The sequence below is a fragment of the Halichoerus grypus genome, chromosome 11, assembly GCF_964656455.1.
Source record: "Halichoerus grypus chromosome 11, mHalGry1.hap1.1, whole genome shotgun sequence".
In the NCBI taxonomy this organism is placed as follows: Eukaryota; Metazoa; Chordata; class Mammalia; order Carnivora; family Phocidae; genus Halichoerus; species Halichoerus grypus.
Window position 1 is genome coordinate 105,691,066 of NC_135722.1, and position 12,016 is coordinate 105,703,081.

Genomic DNA, 12,016 nt, shown 5'->3' on the forward strand with positions numbered 1-12,016 from the left:
ATCTTCCCTTTCTTCGTACTCTCTGCCCTATCCCTCTCTTTTGTTGGATTCATCTTCTATTTCAAAGAGTCTGCCCCCTTCTTCCTCACACTCTAACTGCTTTCTGAAGATCTGATCCAAACCTACTAACAGGGAGCAGACACTGCAAACCAGGTCAGGGAAAAAGTTTTCATTTGTAACTTTAATGACAGTACTGACAAGCAAAAGAATATTCAGTTCTCTCCATAGGATTAGTCAAATTAATTGCTTTCATAAAAGTAATGTACAAACTAACATAAAAAAAATAGCAGTTATAAGGATAATATGGTGCAAGAATAGTGACCTAAGGTACACTATGACAGATTAATAAAATACATTGAAGAGAAGCAAGCAGAAAGTGATCCTGGGGAAATTAAATTGCAGAATCTAAAGTGATTTAGAAATAGTCTAACTGGAATTTAATTGCAGATGAGAAAAATTGCTCATATAAATTTTAACCAGATCTAGAAGATGTTCAAAAAGAACTGCAGAAAAGGGATGCCTGGGTGGGTCAGTCGGTTAGTATCTGCCTTCGGCTCAGGTCATCATCCCAGGGTCCTGGGATTGACTCCCACCCACATCGGGCTCCTTGCTCAGCGGGCAGCCTGTTTCTCCCTCTGCCTGCCACTCCTCCTGCTTATTCTCTTTCTCTCTCTCTGACAAATAAATAAATAAAATCTTAAAAAAAAAAAAAAAAAGAACTAAAGAATGAATTAATGGAAGAATTCTAGACTTGTGCTTACTCTGAAGAATGTTAAGTGGGTCTTCTACCTCCAAATTCAAATGTGAGAATGTCCTGCAGAATTGCCTCTAAGAATCACAATTCCTGAGCAGAAACCTAAGAAAACAGATGGTTTTTAAGGTAACCACAGCCCGTATCCATACCATATAATCGACACATCAGAGTCATTACCTGAGCTTCCTCGAAATTAACTGGAGGAGCTGATGTGTTATATTTGTACCCTAAGGCTGCAACTCTTTAAACAAATGAACTCCATGCTCTGCATTAGGTGAACTTGCCAGTGGCTTTCTAAAGGAGAAAATGCACCTTTGTAGAGGTCAAAGAGAAATATGTGAGAATAATCTCTTCTGATGGCTGTGCTCTTTAATTCCCAATGGCCAATGGAAAGAGAAGTCCTTACAATGTTACAGAAGCAGCTTTTAAAAAACTTTTTTTAAAGAGATATAGAACGAGAGCAATTTGGTTGTCCCATACATATTGTCTTGCTAATTTCATTTCTATCAGAAAAAAAAGTAAGTCTGCTAATTGTCCAACCAAAAAAGAAAACAAACAAGGGAAGGTAGAGGATTCTTGGGTGTGCAATATGAGCTACACTCTCAGAACCTCCGATAACTGGAGCTCAGGCTCTCTGCTTCCCTTTCAAGGGAAAGCCATTTCAACTATAAATTGACAGAATCATTTTGGAAGGCAGGACAAATACCCTTTTTTACCCTCTGAGGGTAAGAAGAGAGAAAAGAAGGGGTCAACAGAAAATCTCTTCATACAGTTTAATATTATGAATACCATTTGGTATGTATCACAATGTTATAAAACTTGTGAAGTTTTTTTCATTCAATCCAATTCCCCTAAATGAGCTTGTTTGTAAGTGGATCAGCTGTCACCACATTGTAAACTGCATTTAAAATTATTTTCCTTCCTCTTGAGAATTTCATTTAATAGGCTTATGTAAATTAAGTACCTTTATTTAGTGCCCCATCCAAATAGAAAGAGATCAAGTTGTCAATAAGAGAAACATTTTGCAACAATATAACCCAGGCATTCACATTAATAAAATACTTGAGTAGAATACTAAAAATATGTTATTTCAATGCATTGTAACGAAACAGCATCCCTTGGGACACAGAGACAAGGCAAGTATATTTATGCAGGATGTGGTAAACTAGGAAAATTACAAATCCAATTAGCACTTGATAAAGAACTCCAATACAAGCTTTTTAGAAACTGTGACTATTCAAATGGCAGCTATACTGGAAACAAACCAGATAATACAGTTTCCTGGCCTAAACAAACACACTAGTCCTAAATGAAAGCAGGAGGAGGGAGAGAAAAAAAATGTCCAGAATCCACTCTTTTGAAGTGACTACCTCAAAAAGATTTCCTTCTGATGGACAAACTCAGGAGAACAGGACAATTAATTCTATCTTTGGGACCTGATTCAGCACCAAATATCAGGGTAGTATTGTAAAGTCTGTTCCTTAACTTTTGCTACCCTATCCTATGCTCTGCTACTTGTAATCACCCTTCTTTGTGTCATTAGTTACAAAGAAGGTCCATTAAAAGAAAGCAATCAACCATAAATTGGCATTTTACTTTTGGAAAGCAAGATGGCAAAACACATCTACAGCTGTGGCCATAATCTTCCTCTCACCTATGTGAACTGTCCACTCTTTTCCCAGGGCTTTCTATTAACCATATAATTTAATCTTTCAACAACCATGAAAGATAGATTTTCCTACCTTTTCACATAAGATGAAAATGAGGCTCAAACAGGTCAACTTGCAATTTGGGTCTAGCCCAGGACTGCAAAATCCATCAATGTTATACTCCACACTAACCAAATATGAGACAAAAACTATGTACCATCTTAACAGATGTTATAAAAAGCATTTGACTAAATTATGCCCATTCATAATTTTAAAAAGAAAAGCACTCAAAACTAGGAATAGAGGAACTTTCTCAATTTGATGAAAGACAACTATGATATAGGTAATCAGACATTTGGTTAACTTTATAAGTTTTATCTCCTTTATCAGGTAGCTGCTACCTGATAAAGGTAGGACGTCCACAACCTTTATGCTTATAGTAAGAATGACCCTGGTTGGTAGACTGCATCTGGACTGGGAGAACTAATAATCTGATAGGAAGTATAAATTCAAACTTCTTCATAATGGACATGTCCCTTGCAGGGACCATGGAGGAGATACCTATGGGGTTATTACAAGAGACAGTAGCTCTGGAGGAGCATGAAGCTTCTAAGCTAGTATGGCTCCCCCACCCACTCACTGGGGATTTTGTCTCCTTGCACCTGAACTCCCATGGGGGTAGGAGGTGGAGCAAGATTAACCCACAGAATGCAGCAATGGCTTCCAAAGAAGAGGGACACCTGAGGTTGCTCTGAAGCCAAGTGTGGCAATTAGTCTTTCTTCCCCCCATCCAAATGTTTAGGTGAACCTAAGACAAACCTTGAGTGGGCCAAATGGAATAAAAAATTTAAATTCTATATCATACTTAATGGTTAAATATTAAATGCATTTCTCCAGAGATCAGGGGAAAAGCAAGAAGGTCCACTCTCCCTACTTCTTTTTAAAATTACATGGGAGGTCCTAGCCACTGCAATAGGCAAGAAAAGTGAATAAACACATACAGACCGAAGAAGAAAAATTAAAACTATCTTTATATTTACAAGACAGGATTGTTTATGCAGAGAATTCTAAAGAAGAAAAAAAAAAACTAACAGAATAAATCTACCAATGTTTCAGGATACAAAATCAAAATACAAACATCAATTCTGAGTTGGTTGCATTAGCAACAATCAAAAATAATTTTTTTTCAAATACTAGTTACCTGTTATCAAAAATCTTAAAATATTTCAGAAGAAATTTTTGAGGGGTGAAGCACAGAGGATTTTCAGGGGAGTGAAAATACTCTGTATGATACTATAATGATGTATAAGTGTCATTATACATTTGTCCAAACCCAAAGAATATACAACACCAAAAGCACACCTTAACGTAAAGTACGGACTTTGGGCATTTATGATGTCAGCGTAGGCATCATTTTTAACAAAGGTACCACTTTGAGGGAGTCTACGCATGTGAGGACATAAGAAGTATATTGAAAGTCTCTGTACCTTCCCCTCAATTTTGCTGTGAACCTCAAATTATTCTTAAAAAATAAAATCTTAAAAACACATCATATCGTGGCACCTCAGTGACTCAGTTGGTTAAGTGTCCGACTTTTGACCTCAGCTCAGGTCTTGATTTCAGGGTTGGGAGTTCAAGCCCCATGCTGGGCTCCATGTTGCGTACGGAGCCCACTTAAAAACAACAACAACAAACACATCATAAAATACTGAAAAAGAAACAAAACTCTAAGACCTGTAACAGAAAATTTTAAAACAGTGCTGTCAGAAAGAAACAAATACATATTCCATGTTTGAAAATTGGAAGATTCAGTATTGTCAATATTGACTTAATCTGTCAATTCTCAAATTGATCAATGCCATCACCATTAAAATCCCAAAAGGTTTCTTGTAGAAACCGACAAGAATATTCTAAAATTTACTTAGAAATTCAGAAGACTTAGAATAGACAAAATATTAAAGAAGAATAAAGGTGAAGGGCTGACACTGCCTGGCCTCTAAAATTACCGAAGTAATGAAGGAAGTGTGATGTTGGCAATAAGGACAGATAGAGATCAAAAAGAGAAGAATAGAAAGTCCAAAAACAGACCCACAAAATAGATCAACTGAGTTTAGGCAGCAGACAAAGTAAATTCCTGGGGAAAGAAGAAGAAATGGTCTGTAAGAAGGGAAAATCCAGATGGAAAGAAATACATCTTGATCCCTACCTCATACCATATATTTAAAAAATCCTTTCCAATAGAATATAAAACCAAACAGTACAAAGCTTCTAGACAATAACCAAAGAGAGTATATTAGTGATATCCTGGTATAACAAAAGTCTTCATAGGCACAAAAAGCACTAGATTAGCAAGAAAAGAAAGAGATATGAACCAGACCCCAAAGGTTATAATTTCTGGACTTCAAAAGTTACCATTAAAAGAAAATGAAAGGAGGGGCGCCTGGGTGGCTCAGTCAGTGAAGCATCTGCCTTCAGCTCAGGTCATGATCCCAGGGTCCTGGGATTGAGCCCCGCATCGGGCTCCCTGCTCAGTGGGGAGCCTGCTTCTCCCTCTCCCTCTGCTGCTCCCCCTGCTTGTATGCAATCTCTCTCTCTCTCTGTGTCAAATAAATAAAATCTTAAAAAAAAAAAAAAACAAAAAAAGAAAGAAAATGAAAGGAAAGCTACAGACCAATAGAAAATATATGCAAGAGATATGTCTGGAAAAGGATTAATGAGACTGTGTAAACTATCCAGTTTTTCTATTGGGCAAAAGACCTGAACAGAAACTTTTGCAGAAAGTATAGAACACTTAAGTCATTTCCATGTCTTGGCTGTTGTAAATAATATTACAATGAATGTGGGGGTACAGATAATCTCTTCGAAGTAGTGATTTTGTTTTCTTCAGATATATACCCAGAAGTACGATTGCCACATCATATGGTAATTCTAATTTTTTTTTTTTTGAGGATCCTCCACATTGTTTTCCACAGTGGCTGTTACCAATTTACGTTCCCACCAACAGTGCACAAAGGCTCCCTTTTATCCATATCCTTGTCAGCATTTATCTTTGTCTTTTTGAGAACAATCATTCTAATAGGTATGAGGGGATATCTCAGGGGGGTTTTATTTGCATTTCTCTTATGATTAGTGATACTGAGCACCTTTTCATGCACCCGTTGGCTCTTTATATCTTCTTTGTAGAAAATGTCTATTCAAGTCCTCTGCCATTATTTGAATCAAATTTCTGGGTTTTTGCTATTTAGTTGTACAGGTTCCTTGACTATTTGGGAAATATGGTTTGCAAATATTTTCTCCCATTCCATAAGCTGCCTTGGCATTTTATTGTTGGTTTTGTTGAGAGGGATGGGGGATTGGTTTTTTGCTGTGCAAAAGCTTTTAAGTTTGATGTAATCGCACCTGTGTACTTTTGCTTTTTTTTTTTGCCTGTGTTGTCATATCCAAGAAAAACCATTGCCAAAACCTATGTCAGGGCTTTTTCCCTATATTTTCTTCTAGGAGTTTCATGGTTTTGAATCTTAAATTTGTATCTTTAATCCAGTCTCACTTAATTTTTTTGAGCTGTATAAATTAGGGTCCAGTTTCCTTCTTCTCCACATGGATATCCAGTTTTTGCACCACCATTTATTGACGATGTTGGCTCCCGTGTCAAATATTAGTTAGCCGTAATGCCTGGGTTCTCGGTTCTGTTTCACTGGTCCATGTATCTTTTGTTTTTGGTCTTTTAAAGATTTATTTATTTAAGTAATCTCTGCACCCAACGTGGGGCTTGAACTCACAACCCTGAGATCAAGAGTCACATGCTCTACTGACTGAGCCAGCCAGGCGCCCCTCACTGGTCCATGTGTCTGTTCTTAAGCCAGCACCATACTGTTTTGATTACTATAGCTTTGCAATATAGTTTGAAATCAGAAGATACATGTATGATGGAATATTATTCAGCCATAAAAAGGAAATCTTGCCATTTGTGACATGGGTAAAATCCGAGGGTATTATGCTAAGTGAAATAAGTCAGATAGAAAGATATAAACTGTATGATCTTATTTACATGTGGAATCTTAGAAAGTCAAACTCATATAAACAGGAGATTGGTGTTGCCAGGGGCCAGGGAATGGGGTAGAGATGGAAGCTGGTAGTCAAAAGATACAAAGTTCCAGTTCGAAAGCGAATATATTCTGGGCATCTAATACAAAGCATGGTAACTACACTAAACATTGGTTAACAATACTGTATTGTATACCTGAAAGTTGCTAAGAGGATAGATCTAAAATGTTCTCTCACCACAAAAGGGGATGGGTAACTATGTGAGGTGATGAAAATGTTCACTAACTTACACATTAAACTTACACAATGCTATATCAGTCATCTCAAAACTGGAGAAAGACAGATATAGGAATGGTCAAAAGCACATTAAAAAAAAAAAACCCAACATCATTAGTCATAAAGGAAATACAAATTAAAACCACAAATAGGATACCCACTAGGAATGGCTAATTGAGACTATTAATATCAAATTTTATAGAGTACATGCAACAAATGGACACTGTCATATACCGCAGTGATACAAGTACCTTGGCACACTGTTTGGCAATTTTGTTGAAAGCAGAAATTCTAACCTCAGCATTATAGATACTGTGAACCAAAGAATTCCCTGCAAGCAGAACTATCCTATGCCTTATATGTGTGTATAGCAGTCTCTTGGACCTCTATCCATTCCTACCCAGCTATGATTATCAAAAATGTTTCCAGACATTGCCAAATTCCCCCAGGGCAGCAAAATCACCCACAGCTCACAACCACAGATTTAGGTTACATATACATCTATCCATTTGTTGTTGGTTTTGTTGAGAGGGATATTGCTTTGTTGAGAGGGATTGGTTTTGTTGAGAGGGATATCCATCTAGCAATTCCATTCCTAGGTATTTACCCAAAAGACTTGACCACAAATGTCCTTAAAAAATCTGTACATGCCTGATCACAACAATTTTCTTCATACTAGCCAAAAAGTAGAAATAAAGCAAATGTCCATCAAGTGAACAGATAAACAAATTTTAGTATATTCACGTAATGGAACACAACTCAGCACTGAAAGTGAAGTAACGACTCGTATGTCCAACAACACAGATAAATTTTTAAAACATGTTGAGCAAAAGAGACCAGAAAGTACATACTGCAGGATTATGTTTATTTGAAGTTCTAAAACAGACAAAGCTAAGCTAGGTGAATGGAACAGCAGCTGTGTCAGAGAAGGGCAGGGGTCAGTAAAGGGCATAAGAGAACTTGCTTAAAATATGTACCTGCATTACATGTAAATTATACCTCTAAAAACGTGAAATAAAAAAATCTGTATTTCACTAAAACTACGAGTATGCAGAATTCCTCATGAGTAATTTTGAGCACATGTCAGTTTTTTTTATGTCACTGCTATACGCTTATATTTTAAATAGAATTTGGGCAGGGAAATTTTTTAAAAAGTCGATCCATTCCTTTCAACAGCCTGTTAACACAAGCAAACCAAGATGGTTAGGTAACTGCTTTGAAATGTTGAACTTAACTGGACAGATGCTAGAATTTCCACAACTTGACCCAGGAACCAAAGCTTAGCTCCCGTTTCTCCTTTTTACTCTTTTCAGTTACCTGGTCATCAATTCCCGAATTAGGATCTCACTCATTTGTTTGTTGATGCATTAATTCAACTGTCAAATGAGCTGTGTGCTTCCCTGTGAAGGTCGCAGTCTTTAGAGCATCCAGCTGCCACTGTAACCTGACACATTTAAAAATCGGTATGCAGAGCAAAACCAATTTAAGATTATTAACATTTTTCATTTCCATTTAATTTCCCATGACAACTCACCCTCATACTCACAATGTTTCCTTCATTTCACTAATGAGCTAAAGACAGCTTTCACATTTATTTCAGTTCTTTCAGAATTGGATGCGTTTGGCAATACCAACCATTTAAATGAGGCAATATCCAATTCTGAATAGGTTTTGAAAACATTTCACTGTGTTCTATGTCACTCATAAAGCTACATGGTACTGAGTTCTTTCACTAAAAGCAAACATGTAAGAAAAGTTTAAACTAATTACCAAGGGTCAATAGCTGCCAGACATCCAGTTATATAAACAGATGTGTCTTCTGGCTCCAAAGCAAGTTAGACACTGATCAGAGGAGGTAGCATTCTCTAAACAGTGAGCAATGTGTGATTTTCACTGGAGAGGAAAGGGATCCAAATCTCAGTCTTTCCTCAAAACATACCAAGAAACAGCATGAGACAGCATATTTAATGTGCCTCTATTTTTCTGTAATACAAACTATAAAAAGCTAAGCTCAAAAATTTTCTTGGCTAGGGGAAAGACACAACAGTATAAGAAAGACTATAGGGGGCATGGGTTTATGGGGAGGAAAGGAATGTGAAACAATATTCACTAATGTACCAGATACGGGTTCCAGGAATTGCAGAAAAAGTTAATGCCTGAAGTATAATACAAGCCTTGGTAACAAATCAAAGCAGAAATTTCCAGTTACAAACAATGGGATGAGTATACCCTCTACTCCTTCCAAAAAGGAATAAATTAAAAAGCATTTGAGAAGTATAAACCCCCAAAAACCGAGAGAAAGAGAAGACGAAAGTAGACCGCAAATAATAACATTTTAATACTATGTTAGGTGGATGAACAACAGTAAGTCAGCAGTGAAGAAAATCACAAAGTGCCTGCACCAGGAAATGCCCACAATACGCCACCCTGTCCATGCCAGCAGACAAATGGCTCTCATCTCACCAAGTGCAAGAAACTAAAGCAAATCCATTCCCGTACTGAATTACAGCATCAACTCCTACTAGACACCGCATCCTACTAGATACAAATAAGACTTCTCTCTGTCAACTAGTCCAAAGCCAATGGGGTTGGGGGGAGAATACTAGTATTACCAAGGACTTGCACAGACTTTCCTTAACTGCTTACACAGTAATAGTTCATTTTTGTGGTGCTGGTTTTTGTGAGAACACCTTTACTCCATTCACCCAACTAACTGATTTCCTTTGTGCTTTCTCGCAGCTCTGGCCCATTCCCCAGTCGGCATTCTCAGTCTCGTGCAGCCAGGGCCATCTCCCTTGGCAATGAAGCAAGATATCCTCTTTTATGCTTCTCTGAGCTGAACACTCCCGCCCCCTACTAGAGGTTTCATGGCCGGAGCGCCCATCTCGCTGCTATGGCACATTCCAAACCATTAAGTGAGAATATATTATGAGTTTTTAAACAGTAGTAGCTTTAAAATCCTTCTTATAAGAAACTCTGTGATGTAAATCAATTACTCCTACTGTATTTCGTCCTCCTCAGTTTAGCCGTAAAGAAATTAATGCCAAACCTTTAATATCTACGGAGATCAGTATCTGTAACTCTGTAATGACAAAGCCAGATTCCAGGGAAAGGCTGCGAAACAACTAGATACCTAAATACAAAGTGCATTCGAGTGTGTGTACGTGAGCACACACGTGTGCACAGGTTAGGAAGCACAGAGGAGAGAGAAAAGGCTCACAGATCTTCTAGACATAATTTGGTATAAAAAACAAGCATTTTATAGTTCTGAAAACAAAGACTATGGCACATAAAGAATGCAGGTAGACAGAGAGACCTCAAGAAAAGACAAGACACCAACAGTAAGTGCTGCTCCCTTGATAGGTAAATCTCCAGAAGCAAGAGCCAATCATCCTTAGTGGGCTGAAGAGAACTTGAGGGTTCTGCTGGGATTCTATTACAAGTAAAAGGTCTACCTCCTAGGGAGATAGATCATTCTTACCTGCTCATTGGCATGAGTACAGTAAGGTTCGCAGTAGTAAACAAGTTATAATTCAACAGAACTGTTACTTGTCAAGATACACTATGCTACTGTTTATGTCAGCCGGTAGTGAAAAAGAGTATAGTGGTTGGAATATCCTGGGCCCTAACAAACAGTCTTGAAGAACAAAGTTCTTCATTTTCTGTCTGGGTTCTGCAATTGCATCAGGGTTCCTTAGCCAATGGTTCTCAAAATGTGGTACACAGATCACCCACCACTACGTCAGGACATCTGCAAGACCAAACCTACCTTCGTAATAATGCTAAGATGTTTTACCATATTGACATTTTCAATTATGATCCAAAAGCAATGGTAGATCAAACTGCTGGTGCATTAGCACCAATCAAGGAATTGGCAACAAGCAACCCTTGTATTCGCCACCTCCACATACTCCTTACCAGAAGATGTCAACTGCACCTACAAATGCCCTTTCGTAAACCAGTAAAAATTACTGATTTCATTAAATCTCAGCCCTTAAGTACAAGCCTATTCCTTTTCTGAGGCTGCCATCACAAATAACCACCAACGTGGTGCCTTAAAACCAGCATTTATTCCCCCAGAGTTCTGGAGACCGGAAGGATAACATTTAAATGTCAGCAAAGCCATACTCCCTCCGAAGAGTGTAGGAAAGAATTCATTCCTCGCCTCTTCCAGTTTCCGCTAGCTCCAGGTATCCCCTGGCTTGTAGCCACCTTACTCTCACCTCTGCCTCCATGATCACACATTACTTCCTCATCTTGCCCAAAGGCATCTTCTCTTCTGTCTCTCTCCCATATGGATACTTATCACTGGATGTAGGCCCCACTCAATCCAAAACGGTCTCCTCATCTCACGATCTTTAACTTAATTACATCTGCAAAGACTCCTTTTCCAGAAAACATTCTCAGATTCTAGGAATCAGGATACGGACGTTATCTTGTGAGGGGTCGTTATTCAGCCCACTCCAAGTGTCTTTGAGATTCTGTGTGACAAAGTGGGAGGTTCTGCTGCATGGTGCAATACAATGGTTATTTCTAGGAAAAGCACTTCTGAGACTGTTGAACTGCAATCAGAACCAGACGCCTTTCGCATGCACACCATTATTACTTAAAACAACTGACAAGCTACAGTGCAAAAACAAGAGCAGCCCTCAAAGATGGAAATTTGTCTGGTACTATCAGCAGGGCCTTGGTGGGACTAAAATCTGACCCTCACAGCTAAACCTTGATGTTCTCCTGTTAAACACAACTAACCATCCACATCAGATAACACCACTCTGACCATCATGAATCTAAACAAAAACAGGAACATCATCCAAACCACAAATGACCAAATATCCCCCTCTACTGGCTAATAAGAGTGACTGCTACTTCCTTACCATTTATTCCTTCTTAAATACAAGACTTAAGATACCCAATTACAGAATCATCCCCGTTACCCACAGCATCTACTCCAGCACAAAGCCCCCTTCTTTTAACCCTCTCTTGAAACATCTAACACAAACCCAAGTCCCGTAATAAATCCTTTCTGACAAATTCTTACTGAGTATTCTTCCCGGCTGCCACAAGTAATAAACCCAACTTCCTCAACCACAGGTGAATTCCTGGGGATGTTTGGCTAGAGAGCATTTACAGTGGTTTCTGAGTCTTGGACATTTGCAATATTTCTTCAAATAAGAACAAAGTGAGCCTGTTACTTCAAGGAAAATAACCAACAGCATGTACTGACAATAATAAAACTCAGGCTTTCAAGAGAAAATACGATTTTTTGTTAACTTTTACCTCTCATATACCG

The 12,016-nt window shown here is 38.2% G+C and overlaps 1 protein-coding gene across 1 annotated transcript in view; it reads right to left on the bottom strand.

The window, feature by feature from the left end:
* Positions 1-12,016, bottom strand: part of DDX10 (DEAD-box helicase 10) — a 261,518-nt gene that overhangs the window by 153,511 nt on the left and 95,991 nt on the right. The window lies entirely within an intron of this gene.